General features: G+C 38.9%; 1 protein-coding gene and 1 pseudogene across 11 annotated transcripts in view; both read left to right on the forward strand.

Annotated features, from left to right (window-relative positions):
* Window positions 1-25,637, forward strand: part of RALGAPA1 (Ral GTPase activating protein catalytic subunit alpha 1) — a 267,907-nt gene that overhangs the window by 4,792 nt on the left and 237,478 nt on the right. The window lies entirely within an intron of this gene.
* Window positions 11,207-14,207, forward strand: LOC122894373 (annotated as a pseudogene).

A 25,637-nucleotide genomic window follows, 5' to 3' on the forward strand; every position in this document is an offset into this window, starting at 1 on the left:
TGCAGATTTAAGAGCCATTTCAAATCCTTTCTGGAAGTAGGTGCAAGTTTTACATAAAAATATTGTGAGGGGGGTGCCTGGGTGGCTCAGTGGTTAAGCCGCTGCCTTGGGCTCAGGTCATGATCTCAGGGTCTTGGGATCGAGCCCCGCATCGGGCTCTCTGCTCAGCGGGGAGCCTGCTTCCTCCTCTCTCTCTGCCTGCCTCTCTGCCTGCTCGTGCTCTCTCTGTCAAATAAATAAATAAAATCTTTAAAAAAAAAAATATTGTGAGGAAGCTAGTTTGCGAAGTGGGCATTGCCAGTTACACAGGATTTTTATTTTTGATTGGTTCCATATGAACTATATATTTTTTTTTTTTTTTTTTTTTACCCATTAATATTTGTGTTTATTTCTACAGAACCATCTCCCTTCACCCCAACCACAGAGGGTTGGGAGAGGAGCAGGGGAAGGGAGAAAGTCTCCAAGTACAGTCTAATCTCTGAAGTCTCACCAGGTACAGGCAGAGGGGTGGGCCTCTCCACTCCCCAGAGGGCTCCTGGCTAACTCATCAACTGAACTATCATAGTTACTTTGTCCTCAATGCTCCGGAACACCATGGGAGTGCCAGATAGCTTTAATCCCACAGAGACAACCCCACAGCACTTTGCACACCTCCATCCCCCATTGGACAAAGTCTTCTGAGCCAGTCAGGCCACATACATACAGCTGCGAAAAGGCAGATCACTCTAGGGCTCCACCACCATTGCTGGTATTTGGTTGGGGGCGGGGCAGTGATCAGGAGACCACAGGGGAAAAACTGAGAGTTGTGTTCAAGTGGTAGTCTTCATCTCCTGACTAGGCAGACTTAGAGTCACTTTGGCTGTTCTGCTGGCCTTCCACCCAGACTCCCGGTCCTCGTGCCACTGATTTTCTCTCTTAGAGAACAAAATAAAGGTGGGAATGACAGTACTCTGCTGTTTGGGTTGATAGACACTAGCCTCTACCTCACAGGATGAAGGACATCATTGCTGGTGGGACCAGCTGTAGGCAGGGACTTCATCATGACGGAATGTCCTCCAGCACCTGGAGTGTCTTAGTAGCCCAAAGTCAGAAGATGGTCATTAATTCTTGACACTTCAGGCCCATCATTGAGTTGTGGATCTCTTCCCACTTGTAGCCCATGGACAGCATTAACCCAGGCTGCCAGGGATCCTTGTAGTCAGGGAGAGCTCAGTGTATGGCTTCAGTTCCTCTTCAGGGCCCATGTCTATCCACAGGTCTCTCACGATTTCCTCTAAAATGCCTCAGTCACTGTGGTTGTGGATCAGGAATTTCTCAAGCAGGTTTTCAGTGTCTTCCTCTGATTCAGCAAGTCCTAATCTCTTTGCTGGTGGAGGGTCTTATCCCCACGTTGACGGCTCCTGACCATTTGGGGTCGGGGGTGTTTGCTGAAGGTGGGGTGACTGTGGCCATTTCTCCTGTCTGGAGAAACTGGAACCCTGGTGCACTGCTGACAGAAATGTAAAGTGGTAAAGCTGCTGTAGAAGACAGTACAGCAGTTCCGGGCACCTGGGTGGCTCAGTGGGTTAAAGCCTCTGCCTTCGGCTCAGGGCATGATCTCAGGGTCCTGGAATTGAGTCCCACGTCGGGCTCTCTGCTTCTGCAAGGAGCCTGCTTCCTCCTCTCTCTCTGCCTGCCTCTCTGCCTCTGAACTATATTTTTAACCCTTAAAATGAATTGCCATTCATTCATGGTATTTAGAGAGAATTCAGTGCATCCAAATATATGAGAATAAAATTTAAACATCCAGTCTAAACCTTTTTCCTGCCATGTATTCCTAAGGAACACTTGAGACATTCCAGCTGAATTTTAGAAACTTGACTCTGAAGGACTTAGATTTAAATCTGTGTTGTTTGTTGATACTGCTATATAGTTTATTTATAAGAACTGGGAATTAGAGTTTTTAAAAAATAGAAATAAAGCCTTGTCTAGTTTCAGAAGATTTGTGTTATCCTCTCTTCCCTTCCAGTCCCCTTTGTTTCAATTAAAAGCCTTAACATAATACATTAAGTTAGCACATGTCAGGTAGCTAACAATGCCTGCTTGTAGTGGATATTGACTAAATGTTAAATGTCTTCTGTGGCAAGTGTTCAGTCTTAATGATTTAAAAGTAAAAAGATGAGTGTTTATTCAGTTAATAAACACACTGATTATTGTTGGATCATTTTTTCTTTTCTTTTTTTTTTTTTTTTAAAGATTTTATTTATTTGTCAGAGAGAGAGAGGGAGAGAGAGTGAGCACAGGCAGACAGAATGGCAGGCAGAGGCAGAGGGAGAAGCAGGCTCCCTGCCGAGCAAGGAGCCCGATGTGGGACTCGATCCCAGGACGCTGGGATCATGACCCGAGCCGAAGGCAGCTGCTTAACCAACTGAGCCACGCAGGCGTCCCTGGATCATTTTTTCTAATAGCTTTATCGATACAGAATTGGTATACAATAAATTACACATACTTAAATCACACAGTTGAATAATTTTGACATACATCTATGCCTTCTGTAGCCATCATGACAATTAAGATTAGGGACATACCCAGACATTCCAGGTAGCAATTATGTCTATAGCCTCCCAGAGTTTCCTTTTGCTCCTTTGTAATCCCTTTTTCCCAATGCTACATGCACCCCATCCCCTTCTACCATCCCCTGAGAGAAACTTTTTATGTATATGTGTGTGTGTGTGTGTGTGTGTGTATGGAATTACACAGTATTCACTCTTTTTAGTTTGGTTTCTTTTATTCAGCCTTATTTAAAATTCATCTGTATTGTTGTGTGGTGTGTCAGGAGTATATTGCTTTGTTGCTGAGTAATATCCCGTTGTTTGGTGATGCCACAATTTGATGGATATATGAATTTGCAGTTTGGGGCCATTACACATAAAGCTGCTATGAGGTGTACTTATTTATAAACACATGCTTTTTTCTCTCTTGGATAAATACCTAGGAGTGGAATGGCTGGATCACATAGCAGTCGTGTGTTTCAATTTATAAGAGACTGTCATACTGTTTTTTTAAAATTTTACATTCTTACTAGCGGAGTTTGAGAATTCCATTTCCTGCACACATGTCAACGCCACTTGTTATGGCCAGCCTTCTTAATTTCAGCCACTGTAATGAATATGTAGTGGTTATAATTGTTTCTTTGATATCTAATAAGGTTGAGCATCTTTTCATTTGCTTTTTTTTCCATTATATAACTACTTTGAAGTGTCTATTCAGATTTTTTTTCATTCAGTTTTGAAAATTCTATTTTTTGAATACAAGTACTTTATCAGATACATGATTTGCAGAGATCTTTTTTCCCAGTCTTTAGACTGTCTTCTAAATTTCTTATTTTCTTTGAAGGAGTAGGAATACTTAATTTTGAATAAGCCCGTATATCAATTTTGTCTCTTATGGTTTATGCTTCTGATTTTAGATCTAAATCTTGGCCTAAGCTAAAGTCACAAAGAGTTTCTGCTATTCTTTCTACAAGAAATTTTGTAATTTGGGGCGCCTGGGTGGCTCAGTGGGTTAAGCCGCTGCCTTCGGCTCAGGTCATGATCTCCAGGTCCCGGGATGGAGTCCCGCATCGGGCTCTCTGCTCAGCGGGGAGCCTGCTTCCTCCTCTCTCTCTCTCTGCCTGCCTCTCTGCCTACTTGTGATCTCTGTCTGTCAAATAAATAAATAAAATCTTTAAAAAAAAAGAAATTTTGTAATTTTAGGAGCTATCGAGTTAACTCTGTAAATATGATTTAAGGTATGGATTGACTTTTTTTTTTTTTTTTTAAATGCTCCAGCACCATTTGTTGAAAAATACAGCCCTTTCTCCACTGAATTGCCTTTGCACTTTTTCCAAAACTCGTTCGTCTATAAATGTGAGAGCCTATTTCTGGAATTTCTATTTTGTTCCAGTGATCTGTTTGTGTTAGAGCCAAGACCCCTCCCTCTCCCTCTTCTCTCTTATTCTGTTTTTCCTCTTCTCTTCCTCCCTCTCTCTCTATGTGTATATACAGACATACACACAGTTTTGTTTTTTTTTACTGTAACAATAAATCTAGAATTTATGAATAAATTAGGTAGTGTTGTTCCTACAACTTTGTTCTTCCTTTTCAAAGGTTTTTTTGGGGGTGGGGTTGGTGGGAATTGTATCAGGTCCTTTGCATTTCCATATGAGTTTTAAGATTAACTTGTCAGTTTTTTTTTTTTTTTTAAGATTTTATTTATTTGACAGAGATCACAAGTAGGCAAAGAGGCAGGCAGAGAGAAGGGGGAAGCAGGCTCCCTGCTGAGCAGAGAGCCCATGCTGGGCTTAATCCCAGGACCCTGAGATCATGACCTGAGCTGAAGGCAGAGGCTCAACCCACTGAGCCAACCAAGCACCCCAGCTTGTCAGTTTCTTAAAAAAGAAATTCTTCCTGGGATATTGATTGGGATTATGGTTAATCTGTTGGTCAGTTTGGGGGAGAATAGACAACAATACTGAATTCTCTAACTCATGAACAAGGCATGTTTCTCCATTTACATAGGGCTGCTTTAATTTCTCTGGCAGTGTTTTGTAGTTGTTTTTTTTTTTTTTTTAAGATTTTATTTATTTATTTGACAGAGAGAGATCACAAGTAGGCAGAGAGAGAGAGAGAGGAGGAAGCAGGCTCCCCGCTGAGCAGAGAGCCCGATGTGGGACTCAATCCCAGGACCCTGAGATCATGACCCAAGCTGAAGGCAGCAGCTTAACCCACTGAGCCACCCAGGCTCCCTGTTTTGTAGTTTTTAATGTACAGGTATTACACATTTTCTGTCACTTATCCCTAAATATTTTCTACTTTTGATGCCACTGTTAATGGTATTTTTATATCCATTTCTTTGCTAGTGTATGGAAATCCATTTTTCTAAGTAAGTGTTGCGCTTTTTTTTTTCTTTTTTTCTTTTTTAATAATCTCTACACCCAGTGTAGGGCTTGAACTCAGGACTGCAAGATCAGTAATTGCATGCTCTCCTATTGAGCTGGCCTGGTGCCCCTGATTTTTGTGTATTGAGCTTGTATTCTGAATCTTGCTAAATTCACTTAGTCTTGCTAAACTCACTTAATCTTGCTAAACTCACATGGTCTTATTAAATTTTTGTAGATTCCGTTGGGTTTTTTACATAGATAGTGTTGTCTGAATAAAAACCATTTACTACTTCTTTTCCAATGGGGATCCTTTTGTTTATTTTTTTCTTGGCTTATTGAACTCGCTAGAACCCCTAGCACAGTGTAGAACAGGAGTGGTGAGAGTGGGCATCCTTATATTTTTCCTGATCTTAAGTGTAAAGCAATCAGTTTTTTATCATACAACATGATGCCTTTTATCATGTTGAAAAAGTTTCATTTTTTTCTGGAGTTTGGATCAGGAATGGATGTTGGATTTGTTACATGCTTTTTCTACTTATCTTGAGATAAACAGATTTTTTTGTTCATGTATGAATATGATGAATTATAGTCATTGATTTCAAATGTTAGTCAACTCTGTAGTTCTGGTATTAAACCTCACTTGGTCATGATGTATTTTCATTTATATCTATTGTTGGGTTTGATATGCTAAAATTTTGTTTATAATTTTTATATTTATGTTCACGAGGGATATTGGCCTGTACTTCTCTTTTCTTGTAATGTCTTTGGTTGTAATATCAGGTAATGCTAGCCTTATAGTATTAATTGAGAATTATTCATGTAGAATTATTTTTTACTTAAATGTTTGGTGTAATTCAGGGCGCCTGGGTGGCTCAGTGGGTTAAGCAGCTGCCTTCGGCTCAGGTCATGATCTCAGGGTCCTGGGATCGAGTCCCACATCTGGCTCTCTGCTCAGCAGGGAGCCTGCTTCCTCCTCTCTCTCTCTCTGCCTGCCTCTCTGCCTACTTGTGATCTCTCTCTGTCAAATAAATAAATAAAATCTTTTTTAAAAAAAATGTTTGGTGTAATTCACCAGTGAAGCCATCTGCAACTGCAGTTTTTTTTTGAAGCAGTGTTTTTTAACTACTTTATTGGAAAGACAGCTATTCAGGTTATCTGTTTCTTCTTGAGGGAGCATTGGTAGTTTGTTTTTTTCAAGGAAGTTTTATTTGGTGTAAGTTGTCAAATTTACAGGAATAGAGTGGTTCGTAAAACTCCCTTATTATCCTTTTGATGTTTGTAGAATCTGTGGTGTTGTCACCTCTCTTAAACTTGATATTGATAATTTGTCTTTTCCTGATCAGACTAACTAGAGACTTATACTTTCATTAATCTATAAGAATCAGCTTGGGGCACCTGGGTGGCTCATTTATTAAGCGTCTGCCTTCAGCTCAGGTCATGATCCCAGGGTTCTGGGATGAGAACTGCCTCCAGTTCCCTGCTCAGCGGGAAACCTGCTTCTTCCTCTCGCACCCCCTGCTTGTGTTCCCTCTCTCTCTGTGTCTCTCTCTGTCAAATAAATAAATACAATCTTTTAAAAATAAATAGAAGAACCAGCTTAACTGGTTTTCTGTTTTTTCCATTCATATTTCATTGATCTCTGCTTTGATAGCTTGATTATTTCTTTTCTTTCTTTCTTTTTTTGGGGGGGGGCTTAGTTTTAGTTTAGTATGCTCTTTTTCTAGTTTTTTAAAATGTAAATTGAGATTACGGATTTGAAACCCTTTTTCTTTTCACTATAGGCATTTGGTGATGTAAATCTTTCCTAAGTAGCATCCCACAAATTATGGTATTTTTGTATTTACATTTTACCTTGCCTTTCTGGTTTCTTTGATCTATTGGTTAGTTACTATTGTGTTCTTTAGCTTCAAATATTTGCGGATTACTCTGTTATCTTTCTTTTTTTTTTTTTAAGATTTTATTTATTTATTTGACAGAGAGAGATCACAAGTAGGCAGAGATGCAGGCAGAGAGAGAGAGGAGGAAGCAGGCTCCCTGCTGAGCAGAGAGCCTGAAGCGGGACTAGATCCCAGGATCCTGAGATCATGACCTGAGCCGAAGGCAGCGACTTAACCCACTGAGCCACCCAGGTGCCCCTACTCTGTTATCTTTCTATTATTGATTTCTAACTTAGTTGCATTACAGTGAGGCAACATGTTTCATGACTTGATTTCTTTAAAATTGATAGTTCCACATATATTGTAACTTGATCCATGCTCCATTTGCACTTGAAAACAATATATATTCTGTTCTTGGGTTGAATGCTCTAAAAATGTCAATTAGGACAATTTGTTTGATAGTGTTATTAAAGACTTATGTATCGTTGCTGAATTGCTGTCTACTTGCTTTTATCAATATTGAGAGAGAGTGCTGAAGTTTCTGATTGTAATTGTGGGTTTGTCTGTTTCTTTTTGCAATTCTATCAGATTTTGCTTCATGTATTTTAAAGTTCTATTATTAGGTGCAAAAACATTTAGGATTATTCTTTCTCCTTGATAATTTTTTTTTTTAAGATTTTATTTATTTGAGAGAGAGAAAGAGAGTGCAGGTGCACGCACACACATGCAGAGGGAGGGAGAAGCAGACTCCCCACTGAGCAGGGAGCCCAAAGCAAGGCTTAGTCCCAGTACCCAGAGATCATGACCTGAGCCAAAGGCAAATGCTTAATGGACTGAGTCACCCAGGCACCTCTAAATTGATTCTTTCATCATTATGAAATGATCTTTCTCCCTGGTGATATTCTTTGCTTTGGAAATAGGCCTTTTAATTAAAATGTTTGGATCATGTTCTTTGTTTTGTTTTGTTTTGTTATTATGCTCTTTGTTATATACCCAGAACTTACTCGTCTTGTAAGTTTATACCTTTCGACCACCTTCACCCATTTTCCTCACCTCTTGCTTCTGGCAACCCCCTTTCTGTTAGGTTTTTACGAACTTTTTAAAAAATTTTCATGTATAAAGGAAATAGTAGAGTATTTGTCTTTCTCTGCCATTTCACTTAATATATGTAGCAAGTGAAAAAAGGGATTTCCTTTTTCTTTTTTTGTGTGACTGAGTAATATTCCATTGTCTATATAAAGGTAGGATGTATGTGCATGTGCATGTATACATACATGCACATATATTACATTTTCTTTATCAATTTATCCATTGGAATAACTTCAGTCATTTCCATGTCTCTGCTGTTACAAATAATGCTTAGTGAATGAAGGTATGCAGATATCTCTTTGAGGTAGTGATTTCATTTCCTTCACATATATACCCAAAAGTGGAATTGCTAGATCATATGGTAGTTATGTTTTTAATTTTTTTTTTTAAAGATTTTATTTATTTGTCAGAGAGAGGGAGAGAGAGCGAGCACAGGCAGACAGAGAGGCAGGCAGAGGCAGAGGGAGAAGCAGGCTCCCTGCCGAGCAAGGAGCCCGATGTGGGACTCGATCCCAGGACGCTGGGATCATGACCTGAGCCGAGGGCAGCTGCTTAACCAACTGAGCCACCCAGGCGTCCCTGTTTTTAATTTTTTGAACTGTCCCAACTGTTTTCCACAATGGCTGTACCAATTTACATTCCTACCAACAATGTACAAGGGTTCCCTTTTCTTCACATCCTTGCCAATATTAATTCTTTTTGATAATAGACATTCTAACAGGTGTGAGATGGTATCTCACTGTGTTTTTTATTTGCATTTCCTTGATTAGTGATGGTGAGCACCATTTCGTGTACCTGTTGGCTGTCTCTGTGTCTTTGGAAAAATGTGTTCAGATCTGTCCATTTTAAAATTGGCTTGTTTGTTGTTTTGTAATTGAGTTGTATGAGTTCTTTATGTATTTTGGATATTAACCTCTTATCAGATACATGATTTGCAGATATTTTCTCCATTCTGAGGGTTGCTTTTTCATTTCATTGATGCTTTGCTGTGCAGAAGCCTTTTAGTTTGATGTAATTTGGTTATTTTTTTTTAAATTTGGTTATTTTTGCTTTTAGTATTGTTTCTCGACCTTTTAGCTAAGATCAAATGTATTGTTGCTTTTATTGCCTTTATTTTTGTTGTGAAATCCAAACAGTCATCAAGACCAGTGTCAAGGAGCTTACCAATTATGTGCTTTTCTAGGAGTTTTGTGGTTTCAGGTCTTAATTTAAGTGTTTAGTTTACCTTTTTTTAAAAGATTTTATTTATTTATTTATTTATTTATTTATTTGTCAGAGAGAAAGAGAGAGCACACAAGCAGGCAGAGTCGGAGAGAGAAGCAGGCTCCCTGCCGAGCAAGGAGCCCAAAGTGGGACTCAATCCCAGGACTCTGGGATCACGACCTGAGCCGAAGGCAGTGGCTTAACCCACTGAGCCACCCAGATGTCCAAGTCTTTAGTTTACTTTTAATTAATTTTTGTATATGTTGTAGCATAGGGATCCAATTTCATTCTTTTCGTATGTGGCTGTCCAGTTTCCCCAACATCATTTACTGAAGATACTATCTTTTTCCTATTGTGTATTCTTGGATCCTTTGTTGTAAATTAATTGACTGTTTATGTGTTGGTTTATTTCCCTCAGTTCTGTTCCATTGATTTATTGTATCTGTTTTTTTTTTTTTGTCTTTTTAAAGATTTTAATTATTTATATGACAGAGGGAGAGTGAGAGAGCACAAGCAGGGTGGACAGTGGGGAGAGAGAGAGGGAGAAGTGGACTCCCAGCTGAGCAGGGAAGCCAGATGCAAGGCTGGATCCCAGGACTCTGGGATCCTGACCTGAGCCGAAGGCAGACGCCTAACCATCTGAGCCACTCAGGTGCCTCTGTATCTGTTTTTGTGCAAATATCATACTGTTTTGATTACTTTAGCTTTGTAATTGAGTTTGAAATCGGGGAGTGTGATGCCTCCAGCTTTGTTCTTTCTCCAGATTGCTTTGGTTGCTTGAGGTCCTTTTTGGTTCCATACAAATTTTAGGATTGTTTTTTGTATTTTTGTGAAAAATGTCATTGGAATTTTAATAGGGATAGCATTGAATCTTTAGATTGCTTTGGGTGATGTGGACATTTTAACTATTAACTCTTCCAATCCATGAGTATGGAATCTATTTATTTGTGTCTTCAGTTTCTTTCATCATTCTTTTATCATATAGTTTTTAGTGTATGGATCTTTTACCTCCTTGCTTAAATTTATTCATTTTTTTTTCTTTCTTTCTTTTTTCTTTTTTTTTTTTTTTTAGGATTTTATTTATTTATTTCACAGAGATCACAAGTAGGCAGAGAGGCAGTCAGAGAGACGGGGGTGGGGGTGGGGGGGAGGGGGAAGCAGGCACCCTGCTGAGCAGAGAGCCTAATGACCTGAGCCAAAAGCAGAGGCTTTAACCCACTGAGCCACCCAGGTGCCTCTTGTATATACTCTTTATATTCTTTTTTTTTTTTTTAAAGATTTTTTAATTTATTTGAGAGACGGAGATCACAAGCAGGCAGAGAGGCAGGCAGAGAGAGAGGAGGAAGCAGGCTCCCCGCTGAGCAGAGAGCCCGATGCGGGGCTCGATCCCAGGACTCTGAGATCATGACCTGAGCCGAAGGCAGCGGCTTAACCCACTGAGCCACCCAGGTGCCCTTACTCTTTATATTCTTTAGTGAGTCTTACTGATTTGAAAAATTAATTTGACCTTAATTGAAATACTTCGTGTATTTATAAAGAAGCGATTTACTGATCAGATATTTACATAAATGTTACTGATTAATTCGCTTACTAAAATAAGCTGTTTCAGATACTGTAAGCCACCTCTGCATTAACATTTCGTTTTTTCTTAAGATTTTATTTATTTATTTGATAGAGATCACAAGTAGGCAGAGAGGCAGGCAGAGAGAGAGAGGGGAGGAAGCAGACTCCCTGCTGAGCAGAGAGCCCGATGCAGGACTCAATCCCAGGTCCCTGGGATTATGACCTGAGCCCAAGGCAGAGGCTTAACCCACTGAGCCACCCAGGCGCCCAACATTTCATTTTTGTTAAGGATTATATTGCATCTAAGTGACTTATAGGACTGCATAAAATGTGCAGTATGTGCAATAGAATTATTAGTGGTAAAACAGGAAACTGAATAGCCACTACTTAAGGAAAGGAAACATTAGCAGGTTCTAGGGATGAACTGATTAAAGCTCTAAGGCATTGAATTTGTTTCTTAGATTTCCTGGCAGTTAAAGTGAAAAGAGCTATGTTGGGTTCAGTGTTCAGTGTCTTTTTTTTTTTTTTTTAAGATTTTATTTATTTATTTGAGAGAGAGACAGTGAGAGAGAGCATGAGCGAGGAGAAGGTCAGAGAGCGAAGCAGACTCCCCATGGAGCTGGGAGCCTGATGTGGGACTCGATCCCGGGACTCCGGGATCATGACCTGAGCCGAAGGCAGTCGTCCAACCAACTGAGCCACCCAGGCGTCCCAAGTGTTCAGTGTCTTAAAAAAAGAAAACATAGTTTTGCTAAAAAAAAAATTTTTTTATTTTTGATTCCAAATTCAGTCATGGCTTGTGTGTGTGTGTGTGTGTGTGTGTGTGTTCATATATTAGCTAACATCTTTTCTTCTAGAAGGACCCATGTGATACAAATGGACCTTTGGGAAAATACGAAATAGAGATAAGTATGTTTGTTAAATCTGTTTCTGATTTCAAATATCTATACAATCTAAGTGATTTTTTTCCCTTTTTTTTTTTTTTTGCATTTCTGTCAATGGCATCATCATCGTTCAAGTTACTAAAACATGAAACTTTCATCTTTGACAATGTGGTAGAAAAAGATAAATAGATGTAAGGGTTTCCCACAGATATCTCAAAGTCTAATAAGCATGCCTACAGAAATGTATCTTTGTCTGCCACATTATCTTTAACTTCTTGTTATCCCTCTCTGGTACTTTACATTTTAGCAATATTAAATCAGAAGTCACTTTCTGTGATGCCTGTACTTTTGCTAATGATGTTCACTATACCATGCAGTCCTCACATCACTTTTAGACCTGAAAGCTTGGGGCGCCTGGGTGGCTCAGTGGGTTAAGCCGCTGCCTTCGGCTCAGGTCATGATCTCAGGGTCCTGGGATCGAGTCCCGCATCGGGCTCTCTGCTCAGCAGGGAGCCTGCTTCCTCCTCTCTCTCTGCCTGCCTCTCTGCCTACTTGTGATCTCTCTCTGTCAAATAAATAAATGAAATCTTTAAAAAAAAAAATAAAATAAAATAAAATAGACCTGAAAGCTTAATCTGTATATAGCTTTGGTGAAGCTTTCCTATCAGAGGGCATAGGAGCTTTTCCTAGACTTTCTTATTTACTTCTAGTAATTTGATTATTTTATTACAGTGTGTTTATTTGCTTGATTATATCATAACTACCTTCCTGAGGGCAGAGGTGCGTCTTCTTCTTCTTCTTCTTTTTTTTTTTTTTAAGATTTTATTTATTTATTTGACAGAGAGAGATCACAAGTAGGCAGAGAGGCAGGCAGAGAGAGAGAGGAGGAAGCAGGCTCCCCGCTGAGCAGAGAGCCCGATGCGGGACTCGATCCCAGGACCCTGAGATCACGACCTGAGCTGAAGGCAGCGGCTTAACCCACTGAGCCACCCAGGCGCCCCATCTTCTTTGTGTTTCCTAGACTTAGCATATTGCTTGGCATATAAGTGCTTAGTAAATATCATGTAGGTCAAGAATGAATGTTAGGTATGAGGCAAATAAAATTTGCCTTTTTTTTGAGCAATTTCCTTTTATTTGACAATGGTAGGAAAAACATTTAAAGTCAGTTGAGACCAGACCTTATCAGAAAGAGACCTTGGGTTGTCTTTAGCACCTGTGCAGAAAATTGGTTCAAAACCTCAAGTCTGTACTAAGTAAGAAAGAAAAACAAAAAACGGGACATTAACTGAAAGATGTTTATGACATTATGGCAGAAATTATCAGATAATCTCCCCTCATCATTGAAAGAATCTTCATGACTCTTATATACATCTAATTTTTAGAAAACTTATGGCTGATAGCCCAACAACATGTTAGCTTTAAGGTGTGTTTCCCTACCGCCACTTAACAGAATACACTGTAATAGGGAAGGTGAGTAAATAGAACACAGAACATCAAGTTTGTGCCCCTAACTTGTCATAGCAGCCACAGGAGACTAATACAGATTTCTTAGTGTCTTGGCCTTTTGCTCTTCCATATGAATTTGGGAATCAGCTGGTAAATCCCTAGATAATATTTGTTAGGATCTTTTTTTGGATGGACTTGAATCTGTAGGTTTAATTTAGAGGAGGTTGACATTGGTAGGGTCTCCATTCTTCCTATTCCAAGGACCCTCCATTTATTTATTTAGGCTCTTTTTATTTAAGAAAGACTTGCATATCTTTTTTATAGTCAAGGACAATTACGTTTAAAAAGGATATTAATTTTGTAAAAGGAGGACTTCTATTTGCTATAGAAGGAGCTCATGTGACCACTTCATTAAATGGTGGTTTAGATAAAGATGAAGAAGAAAGAATGTTCATCTGCATAAAAATGATATATAAATGTTTTATAACAAAATAAATTCAAAATAGTTTTAAATCTTCAAGATAAAATGAGAAAGAAATAAGGAAATATATTTTACATATTGGAATAGGGAAGATCACTCTCAAAACTTACACCAGGGTTAAAAATCACCATAGAAATGCTTGATAAGTTTGTCTATGTGAAACATTTTATATTTATAATAGTAAAACCCATCATTAGCAAAGTTAAAAACACTGAACTATGAAGCATATGGAACGAGTTTGAGAGAATTAATTATTTCACTTCTGGGCTATTAAATATGAAATTTGGAAAAGGTGGTGACATATGTTGTCAAGACATATTAAAAATAGACCCTCTCTTGCTGTAGCCTCATTCTTCTGCCTCTCCTGGTGCTGCTTGTGTGCTGGTTCAGTGAGGACCTGGTACCTCCTTTGTGAAGTGGCAGCTGAGAAGACCGGTACTCTCTGATGTTGATAAAAAGCCCAAGGAAGGCGTCAAGGCTGAGAATAATGGTCATTATTAATTTGAAGGTGATGTGGCAGGATGGTTCTGTGGTGCAGTTTAAGATTAAGTGGCATATTATCACTTAATAACTTACTAAGAGGTATATATCACTTAGTAAACTAATGGAAAGCCTATTGTGAAAGGCAGGATTTGTCAGTGAGGGAGAACAGATTTTGATTTGATGGGGAACCATTCAGTGGAACAAACACATCTGCACAGCTGGAAATGGGGGATGAAGATACAATTGATGTGATCCAGCAGCAGACAGGAGTAGTCTACTAAAAAGAACTTGCTACTGTACTCAAGATCTCTCTTCCTCCAGACCAAGATATTCTCAATGAGAAAACTGCAGTTTGATTCCACCACGTCTTGACTACTACAGTATAGTTTTCTTGATTCTTTCATTTTCCCCTTCCCTATCACTTAATTGTATATAAAGTAACTGTGTATGTGCACAAGCATATTGTATATTTTTTTAGCTAAGTGGCTGATGGTATGTTTTGATTGACATCAGACGGAGATGGAATGGGGAAATAGACTGGTTCTGTGAAAATATCTCCTTTCTCCATTTGTGGCGTGCTCATTCAGCTTTTTATATTCCAGTAAGTTATTTTGCTCTCAGCATTTAATAAAAAAAAACCAACATAAAAATCCTTGCATACCTTGTTCGAGTGGAGAATTTTAATGTTTTTTTTAATCATTTATCATATCAAGGAGAATTTTGTAACTTTTTTGTATGAAACTGTTACATGTAGGGCAATCTGTCTTTAAGTAGGGGTAAATACAAGAAATGTTTTCTCTTCAAGTCAAGCATCTTGTTGTTTAAAATATTTTATTTATTTTTTAAGATTTTATTTATTCATTTGCCAAAGAGAGAGAGAAAACTTGTGCACCAGCAGGGGGAGGGTAGGCAGAGGGAGAAACAGGCTCCCAGCTGAGCAGGGAGCCCAGTGTGGGGCTTATCCTAGGACCCTGGGATCATGACCTGAGCGGAAGGCAGATGCTTACCTACTGAACCACCTAGACATCCTTTATTTATTTTAGAGAGAGAGCGCATGCGCATGCACAGGTGCTCAAGCAGTGGGAAGGAGCAGAGGGAGAGAGAGAATCTCAAGCAAACTCTGCACTGAGGGGGCCATCTCATGACCCTGATACCATGACCTGAACCAAAATCGAGAGTTGGATGCCCAACTCCCTGAGCCACCCAGGTGCCCCAAGCACCTTGTTTAAACTTTTTTGGGATTTTTTTTTTTTTTTTTAAGATTTATTTATTTATTTATTTGACAGAGAGAAATCACAAGTAGATGGAGAGGCAGGCAGAGAGAGAGAGAGAGGGGGAAGCAGGCTCCCCGCTGAGCAGAGAGCCCGATGCGGGACTCGATCCCAGGACCCTGAGATCATGACCTGAGCCGAAGGCAGCGGCTTAACCCACTGAGCCACCCAGGCGCCCCTTGTTTAAACTTTTTGTTAAAAAAAAATTATATATGATATTACTGATGGAATGTAAATTCAATGGCATTTTGACTGTAAAACAAAATTTAAAGTGTATATATGTGAGGCACCTGGCTGGCTTAGTCCGTTAAACATGCAACTCTTGATCTTGGGTTTGTGAATTCAAGCCTCCATGTGGAGGTGGTGTGGAGCCTACTTAAAATTAAAGTATAAATTGCTTCTCGGCCTTTTGGCTAAGATCAAGTATAAAATTAAAATATACATACGCCTATACTTTGAGGTGAGCATTTCCATTTCTTAGCATTCTAAGGAAGTGGTTATATGTGTAGGACCACTGCAATGTTTAGAATAGTGAAAAATTTGAACCAACCTAAATATTCATTCTTTGGAGATTCACTTTGGATTTTAAATATATTACTACATTTGAATATTGTAAGTCTCAGGAAGTGTTAGGATTCTAGTCATTAATAAATAGGTTGGCTTTTTCACATGAACACCAAATACATTTCAGATATGATTCTATCTCTTCACATTCTTTTTAAAAAATAATTTACTTGGGGTGCCTGGGTGGCTCAGTGGGTTAAGCCTCTGCCTTCGGCTCAGGTCGTGATCCCAGGGTCCTGGGATCGAGCCCCGCATCAGGCTCTCTACTTGGCAGGGAGCCTTCTTCCTCCTCTCTCTCTCTCTCTCTGCCTGCCTCTCTGCCTACTTGTGATCTCTCTGTCAAATAAATAAATAAAATCTTTAAAAAAATATTTTACTTATTTATTAGATAGAGACGTAGTGAAAGAGCATGATTGGGGAAGAGAGGGAGAAGCAGGTTCTCGAGAACAGAGAGCCTAACATGGAGCTCTGTCCCAGGACCCTGGGATCTTGACCGGAGCCAAAGGCAGTTACTTAGCAGACTAAGTAAGCCATCTGGGTACCCCTCTGTTCACTATCTCTGAGATGTTTTTAAGGAGTGAACATTTTAAGAGAAGCAGTTATCATATATTGATAATATTACCTAATATTTTTCTCTACTTTATGGGGGGGGGCGTGCGCTAAGCATTTTACATGTGTTATCTGACTTAATTCTTACAACAGCCCAGTGTGGGAGATAGTAATTAATCCGTAAGGAAAGTTGGGCATTAAAAAGCTAGTAAATAGGGGGATATAGAGGAGAAAGTCAGAATATCTGGGTTCTGATAGCAGCTATATTATTCACTTAATACTTCTGTATATACTTCATCTCTTTATAAAATTAAAATAACACTTCAGATATTATTGGAAGATTACATGAAAAAATGAATTTGAAGCACAGAATTTATGGAAGAATTTAAAACATTATTTGATTTTTGATTGGAACCTTAAAAGTGATAAAATTGGATCAAAGAAATTATGACCTGTGCAAAGTCAGTAAGAATTTATTCCTTTTTTTTTTTTAGGGTTTTAAAATTTATTTATTTGACAGAGAGAGAAAGTAAGAGAGAGCACGCGCGCACATGCATGTGAGAGAGAGCATGTACACAAGCAGAGGGAGTGCAGGCAGACGAAGAGGGTGAAGCAGACTCCCAGTGGAGCAGGGAGCCTGATGTAGGGCTTGATCCCAGGACCCCAGAATCATGACCTGAGCTAAAGGCCTACGCTTAACTGACTGAGCCACCCAGATGACCCAGTAAGAATTTATTTTTAAGAAATATGGTATGAACCCCCGGATGATCTCTTTTTTTAAGTTTTATTTTTAATTCCAGTTAACATACAGTGCTATGTTAGTTTCAAGTGTACAGTATCATGATTCACTAATTCCGTACATGTTGCTCTTCATGAGAAGTGCATTCCTTGATCCCCGTTACCTGTTTAACCTATCCCCCCATCCACCTCTCCTCTGATAACCATCAGTTTGTTTTCTGTAGTTGTGAATCTCTTTCTTGTTTGGTTTGTCTCTAGTTCTATCCATGTTGTTGCTAATGGCCAGATGATCTTGATGATGGTTTAGATTCTGTACTTTATTCTTAGTCTTTAACCTACTAAAAAAGGATAAATTAGAAAGTTATTTAAAAGTTACATTTTGGGGGCGCCTGGGTGGCTCAGTGGGTTAAGCCGATGCCTTCGGCTCAGGTCGTGATCTCAGGGTCCTGGGATCGAGTCCCGCATCGGGCTCTCTGCTCAGCAGGGAGCCTGCTTCCCTCTCTCTCTCTCTGCCTGCCTCTCGACTACTTGTGATTTCTCTCTGTCAAATAAATAAATAAAATCTTTAAAAAAAATAAATAAAAGTTACATTTTGGGAAAACAAGAATGAAAGGAAATAAAATTCATTGTTGGTATTTTATGTCAAATAAACACAAGGAAATCCTTAAATTATGTCACCTAACAACATTATTTTTTTCCCTTTTCACTCAAAACTGATATAAAATAGCTAGGAAAAGGTACATTAGTGTTACCAAAAATTTGTTGTCATTGTCTGAATCCTTTTAGAAACTAGTTTTGAGATTCCCAGTCACCTTCCTTTTCCAATAATTGTCTTTAGAACCTTCTAGAGGCAAGTTGCTTTTTACAATAAACTGCTGCTTATAAAGATGCCGTTTATTGTAAAATGTCTTCAAGGAAAATATGCATCTTTGCATATTTGATGAATCTGTCTCTTTAAAGCTCTTAAAAATGTTGGGTCTGAGGAACTATTTGAATAAATACATAGTGCTTTGCTAGATTTTAGGCAACTACAAAGGAGTAGAGGAGTTGATGGTACAGTGAAAAAATATGAAATAGTCTAAAAGAGAAAGATTGTAGGAATTTGTACTAGTATTTTCTTTTCCTTATTCATTGTAGTACATTTTCCAAATGTGTGTATGTTTATTTTCAGTATCCAAAAGAATGCCTTTGAGTGTAGGAGGTTGAATTGAGAAATTATTTTCTATTTTAGAGGTCTAGATCCACAATAGTAGTAGCAACGTATTTTGATTATTTCGATTATTCTTCCATTGTCTAACCACTCGAAAAAAACCATTATTTTATAATAATAGTGGTATATTAATAGCTAGCTAGTGTTTGACCCTGTAAAAGTGAAGGTAATGTATTTGTTTTTTTTGTTTTGTTTTTAATTTTTTTAAAGATTTTACTTATTTATTTGACACAGAGAAAGATCGCTAGTAGGCAGAGAGGCAGAGAGAGAGGGGGAAGCAGTCTCCCCCCGAGCAAAGAGCCCGATGCGGGGATCGATCCCAGGACCCTGCTCCCCACCAAGCAGAGAGCCGGATGCAGGGCTTGATCCCAGGACCCTGAGACCATGCATGACCTGAGCCGAAGGCAGAGGCTTATTAACCCTCTGATCCACCCAGGTGCCCCAAGGTAATGCATTTGTTTGCGGTAAAAATGAGTAGTTGATCATGTAATAGTTTGTAGTTTCTAGACTTAGAAAAAAAGTTCTTTTTTCCCCAGTCTGGTTTCTCTTCTTTTTCAGATTAATTCTTTTCCACACTAGCCTAGAGGTCCTAGCTCTCAGATTGTTGGGCAGAGCTCACAAATTGGGACGTCAGGGGGTTGAATATTAGACTATCTAAAAGGAATAGATTGGTAAAATAGAAACAGAAATCTGCATCCTTTATCATCCTTTAGTATTTCCTCTTACTCTCTGCCCCTGACCATTAATCCACTTTCCATTCTGGGATAAATCCCACTTGGTCATGGTGTATAGTACTTTTTATATATTGCCATATTCAGTTATACAGTATTTTGTTGAGGATTTCTGTATCTATATCAATAAGGGATATTTGTGTATTCTTGTAATGGTTTTGGTTTTGGAATGAGAGTGTTATTGGCCTCATAGAGTGCGTTTTAAAGTTTTCTCTTTTTTTGAAGTGTTAATATGAAGCCATTTGGTTCTGGGCTTTTCTTTCAGGTCAGTTTTCCTTATTACTAAGTCAGTCTTTTCTTATAGATCTACTCAGATTTTCTCCTTTTGAGTCAGTTTTGGTATTTTATGTCCTTCTAGGAATTTGTCCATCTCATATAGGTTATGTAATTTGCTAGTGTACATTGTTCATAGTATTCCTTTGTGATTTTTAAAATTTCTGTAAGGTTGTTAGTAATGTCCTTTTTTCCAATCCAGATTAGTAATTTTAATCTTCTCTCTTCTTGGACAGTATGACTAAAGTTTTTTCAGTTGTGTTTTCATTGATGTTTTGTATTTTTTTTTCTCTATTTCAAATACCTCACTCTTTATTGTTTCTTTCTTTTCTGCATTCATTAGTATTAGTGTGTTTTTATTTTTTGTTTTTTAGTTTCTTAAGGTAGAACATTAGGTTATTGATTTTGAGATCTTTACTTTCATTTAGGCATTTAAAACTGTAAATTTTCCTCCTAGTGCTTCTTTAGCTGAGTGCCATAAATGTTGTGTTTTCATTTACATGTCAAGGTATTTTTCCCCCCATGAGTGTGGAATGGAATGTCTTTCCATTTCTTTTGGTCATCTTTAATTTCCTCAGTGTTCCATAGCTTTCAGAGTACTTTCATCTCTTTGGTTAAATTTATTCCAAGGTATCTTGTTCTTGATGCAATGTAAATGGGATTGTTTTCTTAATTTTTCTTTCTGTTGCTGCATTATTAGTTTATAGTTGGATAAACTAATAGAAGATAGGAGGCTGCTATAAAATTCAGGCAAGAGACCCTGAGGTATAAAACTAAATGGTGGGGGGGGGATAGGGGTTAGAGAGAAAGAAATACATTGCAGAAGTAAACTTAGCAAGAAAAATGAATGATTTGTTGAGGGGTGGGTGGTGGGGTGGGTGGTGAGAGTTAAAAAAATGGGGGAATAAATCTGAAATGTCAGAAATCTGAAAAACCAACCTAGGAAGGGAATACAGATGCTAGGGAAGATGAGGGGAGGTGGATTTACTTGGGGGGCAAGATGGATGTGAGATACTTGTGAAATTGTAATTGGATAGGTAGTCCTCAGGAGAGGGCATGAAACAGAACCCATGGATTTGAGAGGTATTTGTATATAGATAGAGTTCATTTTGCAATATTTAATGAAGGTGGAAGAAGACATATTTTTGATAGACCCCAACATTTAAAGGGAGGATACAGTGGAAGAAAAGTTGGTAATGGAGACAGAAAAATGTAGAGGAAAAAAGAAAAGGGAGTGTTCACCCTCTTTTCTGATCACATCGAAGTTTCAGTTGGTCACTGTTACTAATATTCTCCCAATATTTTTACTTATATTTTCCCTTTAGCACACAATGTCTTGTTTAGTCCTAAACTTTAATATCACAGCCATTTACCTGTCTTGGTAAGTGGCATGGAGTAAGACAGAATTCTTACCTGACGCTTAGACCAACTTGGTTTCATCCTGGTTTCCTTGAATCTTTTTAGTTTAGTTTATAAGTTTATTTAGTAGGGTTTTATTAGTTTTTATTTTGTAATAAACTAAGTGAAGAGGTAGAATGGAGTTAATAGGGACCTATCATTTGAAGTTTCTGGGGGAATTAAGAAAACTGAAAGAAAAGTGTTTGGTTCACTCTTTAGAAAACAGTGGATGTCCAATAAATACTATCTTCTTTCCTCCATGTCTTCACAGCCATATCAGAATTCTTTTCTTTCATTGCTATCTGTTATGAGGAAAGCTGCTTGTATCAATTCACACTAACCATGAAGGGTGTTTAACTTCTTATACTTTGTGTTGGAATGGTTTCCTTTCACAAATGAATTTAATGAGTAAAATTTTAATTATTGTGGTGAAGCAAAGGAGGGTATAATTAGCCAAGGTAAAGAGAGATACTTTGGGGCAGTATGCATACAAGTGGACTAAATCCTCTGAACTCTTGGTATCTTTCACTGTTTACTTGTTCTGAATCTTCAAATAAACCACCTCAGGCTCTGTGTAGCTTTCAAGTAATTCTTTAAAAACACCATTCATTCTTTCAGAATGAGTTTGATTTAAAATGGTAAGGAGGTTATTTTATGCTGTGGCCTACTGCCTGAAGTGTGGCTATTCTAATGTTGTTGATTGAGAGCTGATTTGGAGCCATTTGGTAGTTTCGGATGACCTGGGCAAGTTAGCTAACTTCTCTCAGGTTTAGTTTCTTTATAAAAAGGAGATAATATATTTGTTTCAAAAACATAATTTGGAGAACAAGTAAGGCTATGTATATGTAACTGTAAAAGTGTTATCTACGCAAATGTAAAATATTAAGTAAGCATAAGTGATTGTAATTGCTTTTGGCTTATACTCAATGCTTAGCTAATAGTGTAATGTTTGATAAAACAGAATTGATTTTGCTCTTAAATGAAGCATTGTATCTTTGTCTAAATTAGATTCTCTTCACTATGTCTCATTTTCTCTATGCTCATTGTGGAATCCTTGAAGGCAGGAGAATAATTTTTATTGTATTTTACTTTATAGATTTGAATGAGATTTAGACATAATTACTTTGAGATCATGGTCGCTTACTAATGCTTCCTTTAGTGTTTTCTCTTTTCCTTTTTAGTTCCAGAAGTTATTATCTTGCTATCAGTTGTAACCATAATCACATGTTAGAAGCTTTTCTGCAGTTATTTTGAAAGATCAGTTGATAAGGAGATAAGCTACATACCTTAAAACTGCTTTCTTTGAAATTTTAGTAGGTTTTTACTATGGTTTCTAGCAGGACGTTTGTTATTTGTATCTACTTTTTACATCAAAGGAGTATTAATAATGAAAGACTCCGCATATAGACACCCCCCCAGCCATTGATTAACTAACTGCTTCTTGGCTTTTCTGTAATCGCTCGCCCTTCCCCTGTTAGACCCCTCCCCCAGTTAATTGTTTAACCACTCCCTTGCCTTTCTGTAACCACTTGGCTTTTAGGGGGTGATACTGGTCTCCTGTTTCAACAGGATACTTTATGTGCATAGTCATGTAGGCAAGGGGGGTCGCCTAGGTACGTGGGCCTAGTCACGTAGGCAGGATGTTTCTCTGCTGAGTAATAAGGTCCAACTCCCCCTCCTCACTCCCCCTCCCCACCTTTCTCTTCGCACGCCGGGGTCCTTCAAAGCCAATCCACAAACACCGAGTATGCCTTACATTCAAACCAGCCAATAAGAACCTTGTAACTATGTTTCTGCTTCTGTACGTATGCTTTTGCTTCCCCAAACCCCATAAAAAGGCCCTGAACAAAGGGCTGGCGCGCGAGTCTTCCTAAGACTTGACCGCCCGCAGGTACCTGTGTCAACTCAATAAACCTCGTGCTGTTTGCATCTGATCAGTGGACTCGGCTTGGTTTTTGGGTCCGGGGGTCTCCTCCTGAGAAGGGGTCCATTCCGGGGTGCTTGGAGCCCCGGGGGATCTTTCATTTGGGGGCTCGTCCGGGATACGAGACCCCCCCACCCAAGGACCACCGACCCACTGTCAGGAGGTAAGCTGGCCAGCACTCTATTCGTTGTGTCTGTTCGTTGCGTCTGTGGCTGCGTCTGAACCTGTTACTTGTGAATTTGCGCATGCGTTTGGTTTGGGGTTCGATCGGATCCATTTGTATTTGGCGAGGGCCAGAAGGAGCTGACGGGCTCGGACTTCTCCCTCGCAGCCCTGGAAGACGTTCCAGAGGCGTTTGTAGTCCCGCCGGACGGGACATTTGAGTATTTGCGCATGCGTTTGGTTTGGGGTTCGATCGGATCCATTTGTATTTGGCGGGGGCCAGAAGGAGCTGACGGGCTCGGACTTCTCCCTCGCAGCCCTGGAAGACGTTCCAGAGGCGTTTGTAGTCCTCCCGGGCGGGACATTTGAGTCCTTCGGGACATTTGGGCCCTGGTGCAGCGGGGCATTTGGAGCTCAGCCTGTATCAGAGAGATACGTGGCCTTGGTTGGAGAGGGGGAATCCGGACCCCCAGGATCTCTGCTTGAGTTCTTGCTTTCGGTTTTGTACCGAAATCGCGCAGCGTCCTTCTTGTTAACTGTTTTGTGTGTCTTACTTATTGTCCTTGGTGTTTTCTTTGACTCTAAAATGGGGCAAACACTTACCACCCCCTTAAGTCTCACTTTAGGTCACTGGAGAGATTCTGAGTTTCTCCTAATAGATGTGGGGGTTTCTCCCTCACTCACTTCCCATGTTAATGGCTATAACTGGAACCAACAGGTTGGTCTAACTCGAGACAGAGACCATAAGGAATATTCCCAAGCAGCTGCCGAAACTCTCTTTGTTTCGGGGAAGTTTCCCTGTGTTCTCTGGCCCGACTTGGACTGCTTAACCCCTCCCCCCTTGCTGGTGGAAAAGCATGGCATCTGCTCCTCTATTGGGGCAAAGAAATGACTAAACTGATGGTTAATTGTCTGTCTCAAAGTTCTAATGGGTAATTGCTGAAGTAGCTTTCAAAGTCTTTGGTAACCTGAAAGTTTTAAAGTTTTGCTTGGATGACAAACGGAATTGAATTGTGGACATCTATATCTTAACCAAACAGGATAAAAGGCTAAGTCGTTAATTACTGGATGTAGATTTGTGCTTTTGACTTCTTAACTGCAAAGAAACTAAAAGTATTTAAATCTGCTGGTAAACTTGTTTTCCACTTAACTGATTCATAAATTTGCCACCTGAAAAATTCTGTTGTAACAGTTCACAAATGGCTAATAACTAAAGGTGTTTCTAAGAATACAAAGTTCTGCTTAGTGTAACTAAGACTGATGGAAATAAGGGAAACTCTGTATGTAAAAAAGTAGGAAATATGTAAAAAAGATTTAAGGAATAGAAATACATTTTGTTGAAGGTTAGGGAAGGTAATTTTGTCCTCAATAAAATGGTTGTTTAAAAGAAAATGGCTTGGGACAAAACCTGAATGCAAAGGAAAGATGTAAAAGGTTTGTGAAGGAAAATCTTCAGAAAAGGAATTTTAAATATGGTCAGGACAGACTAAAAAGGAAAAAAAAACAACCTCCAAGGTGATTTAATACTCTCCTGACCTGCCTCCACATAGATTATACTTCCAAGTAAAGTATAAGGGCCATTTGGCCTTGAGAGATTAAGGAAGAAGCCCAACCTTGAGAGACTGCGAAAACACCCGGTTGCCATCCTCCATTGCCTGTAACCATAGAAATTCACTCTAATCTGTAAAGAGTAAAAAGGGAGATTGATCACCTCCCATTAGCCAGAGATACCCAAAAGGGAGGGTATCCAACCTGTTTGAATCTGAAGAGTGCCTGACTGTGTAAATCTGTCTGTACGGCTTCACTGCTTCGGCTACGGAGTCTGAGTGGGCTGCACCCTGAGTCTCACAGGGCGTCATATGACAGAACGGTCATCTACTCCACGGAGTAGCCTGGTCTAGGGTTTATTCGGACAGGCCTTAGCTAAAACGCTCCTAAGTTCCTGTGGGGAATGCGAGCAGGACAGCAGGGGAAAGATCCCCCTCCCTTGTCTGCGACATCATTCATGATGGGAGAAAAACCCAGAAAACTCCTATCTTAAGACTGCACACTTAAAAATAAAATTAAAAAGGGAAAAGACACTGGTATAAAAAAAAAAAAAAAAAAAAAAAGCTGATTTTCTTTGTTTAAAAGGACAACGTTTTCTTAGATTAATTGATCAGATAAGAGAATGTAAATGGTTTTCTCTTTGCCAGCCCAGAAAACCCAGTCTCTATGTTTTGTTTTATCACGTGTTTAACATCCCTAATTATATTTAGGCATGTGCTTTAAAACTTTCTAAGATTTTAGCAATTGTTGACAAGATTTAAACCAATGATAAACCTTGGGTTACATTTGGGAAAATGCTATAATTATTCTAGAGATTCTATACATTTCCTAAAGTTTTAAATGTTTTAAAAGATCATCGCTTGATATTATAATTATGAAAATGCTATGTGTCACAAAAATAACCTGATTTCCTTGCCAGCTAAATTGTAAACTCTTGTCTCATCAGCTCTAACCATATCCATTCTGAGTTTTTGTCATTTATAATTGTTTTAATTCTCTTCTAAATGAGTTTTATCTTCAAGGAGATTCATATAAAGGACTTTCAAGACAAATAGATATTTGATATACTTGAAAACCCTAAAACTAAAATGGGTAAGAATTTCCAAAACTAACTAAAGGTGCATTCACCAGATTTAATAACATGGGACTAAATGGACTACAAGATTATAGTGTTATGTCTCTTAATGTTTTGTCTTGTTTTAGACATTGCTGGTTCTCTTTAATGTTTGCTCTTCCAGACTAGGGATACTTCCTCTTAGTTATCTGTAACTTATAGAGATGTAAAAGTGCTCATTTGTAAAAGTGCTCAAAGCATTCAACTTTTCTCTCTATCTGAACCCTCT

This window comes from Neovison vison, chromosome 13 (genome assembly GCF_020171115.1).
Source record: "Neovison vison isolate M4711 chromosome 13, ASM_NN_V1, whole genome shotgun sequence".
Classification (NCBI taxonomy): Eukaryota; Metazoa; Chordata; class Mammalia; order Carnivora; family Mustelidae; genus Neogale; species Neogale vison.